Source organism: Humulus lupulus, chromosome 5 (genome assembly GCF_963169125.1).
Source record: "Humulus lupulus chromosome 5, drHumLupu1.1, whole genome shotgun sequence".
NCBI lineage: Eukaryota > Viridiplantae > Streptophyta > Magnoliopsida > Rosales > Cannabaceae > Humulus > Humulus lupulus.
In genome coordinates, this window is record NC_084797.1 from 146255722 (window position 1) to 146265700 (window position 9979).

At 39.5% G+C, this 9979-nt stretch overlaps 1 non-coding gene across 1 annotated transcript; it reads right to left on the reverse strand.

The window, feature by feature from the left end:
• Positions 1-4639: 4639 nt before the first annotated feature.
• Positions 4640-4746, reverse strand: LOC133781037 (small nucleolar RNA R71). Its single transcript, XR_009869835.1, has one exon. It is a non-coding gene; the product is annotated as a small nucleolar RNA R71 (small nucleolar RNA).
• Between the last annotated feature and the right edge of the window lie 5233 nt (positions 4747-9979).

The following is a 9979-nucleotide window of genomic DNA, read 5'->3' on the forward strand; positions in this document are numbered from 1 at the left end:
ACTATGTAATCAGATTTGACTTCACAACATCCAATAACGAAGCTGAGTATGAAGCGCTGCTCGCAGGGTTAAGATTAGCCAGGGACATGAACATAAAGTCACTTAAAATCTATAGTGACTCCCAGTTTGTGGTTAATCAAATTACTGGAGATTATCAAGCTCAGGGTCTGAAGATGGTTGCTTACTTGAGCAAAGTAAAGGATTTGCTAGCACAATTTGAAAAATACACTCTCCAGCAAGTTTCTTGCGACCAGAACTCAAACACTGATGCTTTGGCCAAGTTAGCAAGTGCAAAGGATGCTGACACCTTGAATATAGTGCCTGTTGAACGGCTGTCCGCACCAAGCATCAAAGCAAAAGAAACCTCTCTGGTAATTCTGGCACCAGATACGTGGATGGCACCCTTCATTGAGTACTCGACACATGGAGTACTACCAACAGATAGAAACAAAGCAAGAGCCCTCCAGAGGCAGTCTAATCAGTTTATCCTGGTCGACGAAATTTCAATGCCACTCCTATGGTGTGTCTCTAAAGAAAAGGCCAAAGAATTAATGTGAGAAGTCCATGAAGGTTTTCACCACGCTGGGGGGAAGAGTTTATCAAAAAAGATCCTAAGGCAAGGATACTTCTGGCCAACAATGAATGAAGAATCTGTAGATTTTGTTCAAAAATGCGACAAGTGTCAGAGATTCTCCAAGATTCTGCGAGCAGCCCCTAATGAGCTGAAGCAGATGTAAAGCTCATGGCCATTCGCAGTGTGGGGAATAGATTTGATTGGGTCTTTTCCCATAGGAAAAGACAACGTCAAGTATGTTGTGGTTGCTGTTGACTACTTCACAAAGTGGGCTGATGCTGAGCCACTTGCAATCATAACAACCAAGAAAGTGTTGGATTTTGTGGTTAAGAACATAGTTTGTCGCTATTGATTGCCAAGAAAAATTGTCTCAGACAACGGCACACAGTTTGATAGTGATCTGTTCACGGATTTTTGCAAACGACATGGGATTATCAAAAGCTTTTCATCAGTAGCTCATCCATAGGAAAATGGAAAAGTTGAGGCTATCAACAAGACACTAAAGGATACTCTGAAGAAAAGGCTTGAAGAGGCGAAGGGGGCATGGCCAGAGAAGTTGCCTGAAGTCCTCTGGTCGTATAGAACATCCCATCGAACATCAACAGGTCATACTCCATTTTCCTTGGCTTATGGATATGAAGCTATGTTGCTTATTGAATTAGATCCACCATCGCATCGAAGGATGACATACGATCAAGATGCCAATAGTTAGTTATTAATGGAATCTTTGGATTTGGTCGATGCAAGGTGTGAGCAAGCCCAACTCCAAGTAGCAGCTTACCAGAAAAAGGTCACCCGGTATTTCAACTCTAAAGTACGTGAAAGAAAGTTTAATGTGGGAGATCAGGTACTTAGAAGAGTTTTTCTTAACACCCGCGATCAAGCTGCTGGAGTGCTTGGACCTAACTGGGAAGGACCATACCAAATTGAAGAAGTCCTTCAACCATGCACTTATACACTTGCTCACTTAAATGGAGATCTAAGTCCTCACTATTGGAATGGAGAACACCTGCACAAGTACTACCAATAAACAATTCTTCTTAAAGAATTTGCTTGTATTAATTTTACTTTTTACAAGTTTATGAACAAGGGTTAGTCAATCATGTGACTGATCGCTTATAAGTGTAAGATCAAATTTTTGATCACTCTTATAGACACGATTGTCCATTTATTACCAGAAATAAAAGGGACTGTGCGCAACCAATCAATCTTGCCAATTATTGTATTTATTACAAGTATTTTCTCATTACGTGTGTTGTTTTGCTATATTATCGTTTTTTTATAAATCTCTATTACGAGCAGTAATGTTCGAACATGTCTTGGTCAAGGCAAGTGACTGAGGACCTAAAGCTCCTCAATTACTTGGGGGGCATATAAGGTACCAAGTAAGCAAAGCATATCGACAAGTATATGTAAACACATGAGAAAAATAAGTGAACGCATACTACGATACTAAGAGTATTTTTCAAAATTTTGTTAAATCGAAACAAAGTGCTATGCTAAGTTCGGTCATGCGAACAGATGTTATAATAAAATGCAAATACTATAATATCAAAAGAGAAATCCTTTACATCGCGAGCAGTTTCTACTCGGATGTAATTGTTTATTAAAAGGAAAAGTTGCCTGATTAGTGCTCAAAAATATCATTTTATTAGTCTTAAAGTTTAAAATTAATTAAGTTTTAATTAATATTTTCATGGATTTATTGTTATATATTTTATATTTGAAAATATTAATTTTAATTTAATTTGTGTTTAATTTTCAGGAAATAAAATTTATTTTGACACAAACAAAAAGAAAGAAAATATAATTGAAAAAAATGATGATAAAGTGGCATTTTTGAAGGTGACATAGGCCCAAAAGGCGAGCCCAAACAGCCCAGGCCCAAGCTTATAGCAAGTACCTACGCTACCACATTGCAGCCTTCCATTCACAGAGCCAAGCCACCGAAGCCGAGCTGTTCCTCCAGCAGCTGACACGTGCCCCCTTCCAGCCACCCGCCTGACGTAAGCCAGCCTCCAGTCGAGCCGCACGCCTGCCACGCCTCCAACCGAGCCACGCGCACCTGCCGCACCTGACGCCTGGCAAGCCAACCAAGAGACGCCACGCGTCCCACTACCTTGTGGCTGTCCCCCATGCTCTTGCCATGCCTAAAGCCGAGCCAATCAACTCTTTCCACGTCGCCTGGCTGTCCCCCACGACCCAACATCACTTGCCCCACTTCCATCAGTTTTTGTAGCCACTTTCCCACTATTTTATACACGATTTTACACATTTTGGGTCCTATTTCCATTATAAATAGAGAGCCAAATGGAGAAAAAAATCATTAGATTGTGGAATTAAGGTGGAGAGTATAATTAGAGAGAAAACATTCTTTTTCCTATTTTTCTTTCATTTCTTTGAGTGAAAACAATGCATATTTTAGGCTAAATTCTCTTGTGGAAAGGCTAGAGTGAAGTTCATGTTTCACAATATATTTTTAATATATTGATTCTTTATTTTGTTCTTCATTTCTATATCTTTGTTACAATTAAATTTATTTTCTTCTAACTTTTATTCTAAATTTATTAGTGTCTTTTACATAAGTTTAGTTATGCTCTTCTTATGTAATTTAGACTATTGATTTAATTTAGGATATTTGTTATATTATATGCTTTTTACTGCATTCTACCATTGGTATTTTGTCGCTGCAAGGTATATAATATGATAGGTTTTTAGAAGTTAGTATAATTTAATTAAGAACATATTTTAAGGTGAGCTTTATTATATATATTTTCCAACTATAATTAATTGTGTAGAATTATAGTTGAGTGGAATGAATCAATTTTATTAAAATATATATGTTTGCATGAATGAAACTTATGCCTTCCATATTTTCTGTCAGATTCTAATTCCTCGATTTTGTTTATTTAATGTTTAAAAAAATATATTATTTTTCAAAGTTACATTATTTCAAAGTTTATTATTTCTAATTTACTAATATTTCTTTTTACTTGTATTTTACCTCTCTATGGATACGACATAGCCTGATTACTACTGTGACCGCTTAGGAGTTATTGGGCGATATCAATTTTTGGCGCCGTTGCTGGGGAGGTAATTCTACAATTAAATGTTTGCATAGTAAATTATTATTTTTTATTTTGAAAAAAAGTAGTATATTTTTTTTATTTCTCTTTTATTTTATTTTTCCTTAGTATTTTTTTAATTTATTCATTTATTTTTTATTGTTTTATTTTATTTATTGTCCTTTTAGGTTTAGAATTTTATTTTAAAGCATAAAAGAAAACAAAGTATTGAAAAATTTGTGTAATTTTGGAAATTAGTAAAAACCAAACTTGTTCTGTCTTAGAAAAATTGGTTCTTAAATAAGGTCTATGTTAGCGTTACCCTCCAACCTTTTCTGAGAACCTCGGGGAGTTCTAGAAAGGCTCTTGGGCCTAAAGTGGTATCTTGGTAGCCTTCCCAATTGGCTTGGGAACATTTTTTGGTGTATACTTATTACACTATTACACACTTGCGCTTATAATACTTACAAAATAAAAAAAATACATATTTATGCCACGAAATAGAGACGCACTAGGGAGATTTGTGAGACAGCAAGTTGAAGCTTTAGAAAACTCTCCTAGTTCGTCATTTTCTTCCATTCGTTCAAATTCTCCCGATTCACCGAGACTTCTTGAACCACCCACGCTGGCTCATCAAGATGAAGTCCAACCAAGAACGCTACAAGATTATTTACATCCTACGCATATAGCCACACCTTCATGCATAATGTATCCCAACAATATGCCAAATTTTGATTTCAAACCCGACATGATTAACCTCTTACCAACCTTCCATGGGTTGGAAAATGAGAGTCCGTACGTGCATATACAGGAATTTGAAGAAGTGGTGGCTACATTCAACAACCGAGCTGATGTCACCAACATTGTGAGATTGAAATTTTTTCCTTTCTCTCTCAAAGACAAAGCAAAAAGATGGTTGTATTCCTTAAAGCTGGTTGGAACATGGGACGAAATGACAAAAGCATTCTTTGCCAAATATTTTTCGCCCCATAAGACTAACAGCCTTAAGAGGCAAATCTCTACCTTCATCTAGAAAGACCATGAAACTTTCCATCAGGTCAGGGAGAGGTTTAGAGATTTAATAAATCAATGCCCACATCATGGATATGAAAGCTGTCATCAAATCAGCTGTTTCTATGACGGTCTCACAACCGGACAAAGACAATTCGTACAAATGATGTGCAATGGAGAATTCCTTCAAAAAGATCCCGATGAAGCTTTTGAGTACCTCGACAATCTCACTAAAAAGTCCTACACATGGAATGGACTGAGTCTTATGGACAAGCCACGATCAACTGGAATCTACCAATTAAGGGAAGAAGACAATGTCAAAAGCCAAATTGAATCATTGAGACAACAATTCAAGGCTTTCAAATCTCAAGAAGGTAGAGGAATCCACATGGCTGCAAAGGTAGAGACACGGGATCCATGCTTCATCTGTGGAGGGGTGGAACATCAACCGTAAGAATTGTCCAGCTCTTGGTGAGCTAAGAGGAGGAAATGAGGAAGAATGCAATGCTTTAGGGGATTACAAGAAGCCTTATAACCCTTTCTCAAACACTTACAATCCCGATTGGCGCAACCATCCAAATTTCAGCTAGAAGGATTCAAACCAAGCACCTGGGAGCCAATGGAGGCCTGAGCAGCAACAACCGCCAAAAGCATACATTGCTCCTCAAAATAACATGCAGTCAAGTAATTCTCTTGAGAATACTTTGCAAATGCTTGCGCAAACACAAATAGCCTCAACTCAAGAGCTCAAATCTTGTTTCACACAAATGGTAGAGGAAATGAAAGACATGAAAATCCAAATGACAAAGCTAAACACTACTTTGGCAATTCAAGAGCATGGTAGACTTCCCGCTCAACCTCTAATCCATCAAAAAGGGTAACACATGGCACAAACCTCCTCCTCTCCAGATACAAATTTCAAAGAGGTTAATGCCATCTCTACTCGAAGTGGTCAAAGTACAGTTTCACCGTTAACTAAGACAACGAGTACGTCAATGCCCGCTCTAGATGATGATGTGCCAATAACCATTCCAGTAAAGGCACCCGTTCCTCAAGCTTTGAAATCCACTGGAAAGGTACTGGAAAATCATGGTGAAATCCTAGACCTTTAACACAAGTGAAGATCAACTTGCCATTGTTGCATGTGATCAAACAAGTGCCGGATTATGCCAAGGTTATCAAGGATTTGTGCACCATTAAAAGAAAGCACCGTGTCAAGAAAAATGCATTCTTGACAGAACAAGCTAGCGTGGTAATTGACTGCAAGACACCGCCTAAGTACAAAGATCCTGGCTATCCCACAATCTCCTGCCAAATTGGGGAACAAGAATTTGGTCAAGCTCTTCTAGACTTAGGAGTAAGTGTAAATCTCATGCCATATTCAATATACTTGCAATTAGGTCTAGGAGAACTCAAGCCCACATATGTGGTGGTACAACTGGCTGATCGATCAGTTAAGAAACCTCAGGGAGTAGTAGAATACGTTCTGATTCAAATTGAAAAATTCTATTGCCCTGTTGATTTTCTCGTCTTGGACACTCAATCTGAAGTGAGTATAGAGTCCAAAATTCCCATCATTCTCGGTAGACCTTTCCTAACAACAGAAAATCCACTCATTAATTGTAGGAATGGTCTCATGAAAATATCTTTCGGGAACACGACTCTAGAAGTGAATGTTTTCCACATCGGCAAACAACCACCTGACAACGATGAGTGTTTCCAATCATATCTGATCGATACAATTATTTCGGAAGAGGTCAAAGCGAAATACACATCTAATCATTTTAATCACCTCTTCCAAATTTCAGAAAGTTCCGAGCTTGATGAGTCTAAAATAAACCCTGAAATCTTCAAACACTCACAGGCTAGAAGAACCATGTTTTGGAATACAATCTTTGAGGAACTCCCTCAAGATCGTGAAACACCAAAACCCTCCATTGAACAAGCTCCTCAACCAAATTTGGCACAACTTCCTGAGGGTTTTAAGCATGTTTTCCTGGGAGTTGACAACACTTTTCTTGTCATAATATCCTCCAAGATCAATGCCATAGAAGAGCACTAACTCATCAATGGGTTGCAAGAACAAAGAGATGCATTAGGATGGACGATAACTGACATCAAAGGTATTAGTCCTTTAGTTTGTTCCCATCACATTTAATTGGAAGATGGGGCTATACCACATCGTGACCCTCAAAGAAGATTGAACCCAACGATGAAGGAAGCAGTTGAGACTGAAGTCTTGAAACTTCTTGATTCTGGCATAATCTATCCTGTTGCTGACAGTAAATGGGTTAGCCCAACTCAGGCTGTTCCCAAGAAATCAGGGGTAATAGTGGTACAAAATGAAAAAGGGGAACTTGTGCCTACCAAGGTCACAACTGGGTGGCGCATGTACATTAATTATAGAAAATTAAATGCAGCCACCTGCAAAGACCATTTTCCACTTCCATTCATCGATCAAATATTGGAATGTGTGGTAGGTCATCCATTCAATAGTTTTCTCAATGGTTATTCAGGGTATTATCAAATAGAGATTGCCTTAGAAGATCAGGATAGAACCACATTCACTTGTCCTTTTGGTACTTTTGCCTTCCGGCGTATGCCATTTGGCCTGTGCAATGCTCCAGCCACTTTCCAGCGATGCATGATGAGCATATTTAGTGATATAATCGAAAAATGTATGGAAGTATTCATGGATGATTTGACAGTCTTTGGAGATCCTTTTGAATCAAGCCTTCCCAATTTAGAATCTGTGCTTAAATGTTGCAAAGAGAAAGGCTTGGTACTCAACTGGGAAAAGTGTCATTTCATGGTGCCATCAGGCATAGTCTTGGGGCATGTCATGTCGGAATGAGGAATTGAGGTTGATCAATCAAAGATTGAACTCATATCAAAGCTGCCCACCCCTAAGACTGTTAAAGACATTCGATCTTTTCTTGGGCATGCAGGATTCTATAGGAGGTTCATACAAAATTTCTCGACAATTGCTCGCCTTTTGTCAAACCTCCTAGCAAAAGATGTTGTGTTCAGTTGGACACCTGAGTGTGAGGAATCTTTTCGAACGCTCGTTGCAAAACTCACTTCTGCCCCTATCATTCAGCCACCAGATTGGAACTTACCTGTAGCGACCCAAATTTGCTAATAAGGCTTGCGGCCTTGATTAGCGTGCATGGAGGGAAATAATTGATATATTGTAGTAATATGTGAATTTAATGAATATGTGATTAGAAGTGCATGTTTAAGTGATTAAATATGCATGTGGACCCCATTTGGCTGTTAGGGGAATATTTGTAATTTTAGCTCGTTGGGGGCATAAATGTTATATTTATGTGTATTGGGATTGGTACCACATGTGAGTGGTGATATAGTTGTGGTGCACGATCCGAGATGGTCCTAGAGAGCTGTTTAGCTAGAAAGTCACAACGGGGTTAAATACCTGACTCGGGAGGAGCTTAGGGGAATTTTAGGAATATTATAAAGTGTTCGGGAATTATTGAGTAGCAGTTAGTACTTCAGTAATGGTTTAGACGTGTCGGGATTAAACGAGGATTTTAGGCATACTCGAGGACTTAGCAGGATGTTAAAAGACTAAATCGCCCTTGGTGTTATATGAGGATTTAGGTTAGCTTAAGGGGTAACTGAGTCATTTTGGGCAAATGGATATACTCAGTTATGGGCTGGGGAAACACTAGAAACACTTAGCCAAAAATAGAAGAAAGAAAAAAGGAACCAATTCTCTCTCTCTCTCTCTCACATTCGGTTCTCTCTTTCCCTCTCCTTGATAGTTGAGAGCTTGAAGAATCTTGAGGATTTTAGACTAAGGAATTGAAGAATTTTACCTGCTCTGGCTAGAGGAATCAGTTCAAGGGTGTGTTTAACATAGAGGTAAGGTTTCATCCCTATTTTCTTTAAGTTTCCAAGCATGTTTTTGACAGTTTGAGAATGAAAGTTGAAAGCTGGATTTGTGGCTTGTTATTGTGAGAATTCAGCTTGGGAATCAAAGGGGTTTAGCTTGGAGTTGGAATTGGAGGAAGCTCAAGGTCGAATTCTTGTTTAAGGTAAGAATTCCATGCATTTCTAAGGTTTATGTTCTGAAATGATTTAAGTTTTCTGGTTTGTGGTTTAAGTTTGATAAAGTTTTAAATCACAAGGTGATTTATGGGTTTGATAGGGTATTTGAGCTTCTTGTTGTTGTTTCTGAGTTGCCTTACTGTCTATTTGGAGTTTTAAGTTGATTTGGGACTTGGGAGTACCTTGGGGTTGATTTGGAAGAGTTTTGGCTAGGGAAAATGTTGGGGAAAAACCCAGTTTTCTGGGTTCGCGTATGAGCGCCACAACCGTATTCTTCCGCACCGTGGCGCTAGGTTGAATCAGGAAGGGGGCACCACTCTGGGCGCTGCGGCCCCTATAGGGTTTTGCTGCGACACTAGGCCAAGTTCTGGGTAGGGGAAATTGTGTTTTTAGGATTTTGGTTCAGGGGGCTCGGGGGACGCTTCCGCTACCTTGTGTTGGGAAATGTGAGGTCCCGAGAGCACGGGATTGGTTCCAGGAGATGATTATGAATTGGTTAGTAATGAGAGTGCTATGTATGTGTTGTGACTAGGTTTTCAGCGAGGCTCTGGTTAGAGGACCGTGCTCGAGATTTTGGTGCTCAAGAAGCTCGGGACACAGGTAAGAAAATCGCTGGCATAGTTGTGTTGCAGGGCATGACCCTATATGATTATTTCTAGGGCACAACCCATTGATTATGTTAATACATGTTTAAGTGTTTTTTTTAGTTATGATATGTATGCATGTATGGGAATGATCGGCAAGAGATGGGAACGGTGATGGCCGTGAACGGCAAGGGCCAGAAATGGTGAAGGCCGAGAATGGCAAGGGGGCCGGGAGCAGCGTTTAGCACGCGGAGTGCGAGTTGCCAGGGTAAGACCCTAAAGGATACCCACGATATCCTTACGGTGTAGACCGCGAACCCAGGGCCTGGTAAAGCGCCTGGGACAGCATGGCCGTATGTGTTTAGCCTGTTGGCGGATTTGCTATATGTTGGATGATTGATATGCATATGTTACCTATTTGTGTGGAGTTTTCTTGCTAGGCTTCGGCTCACGGGTGCTCTATGGTGCAGGTAAGGGCAAGGGGAAGATCGACCAACCATGAGTACAGAGAGCGTGAGGCGATGCCTACATGTCTGATCTGCCTGGCTGCCACGACCAGGGGCATTTTTGGGAGATGCGTTGTACTGAATCCTATTTTGTCGTGTAGTCGACTTTAAACATATTTTGAGTTGTAAATATTTATAAATAATATTTTGGGATCCCTAATGTAAAAC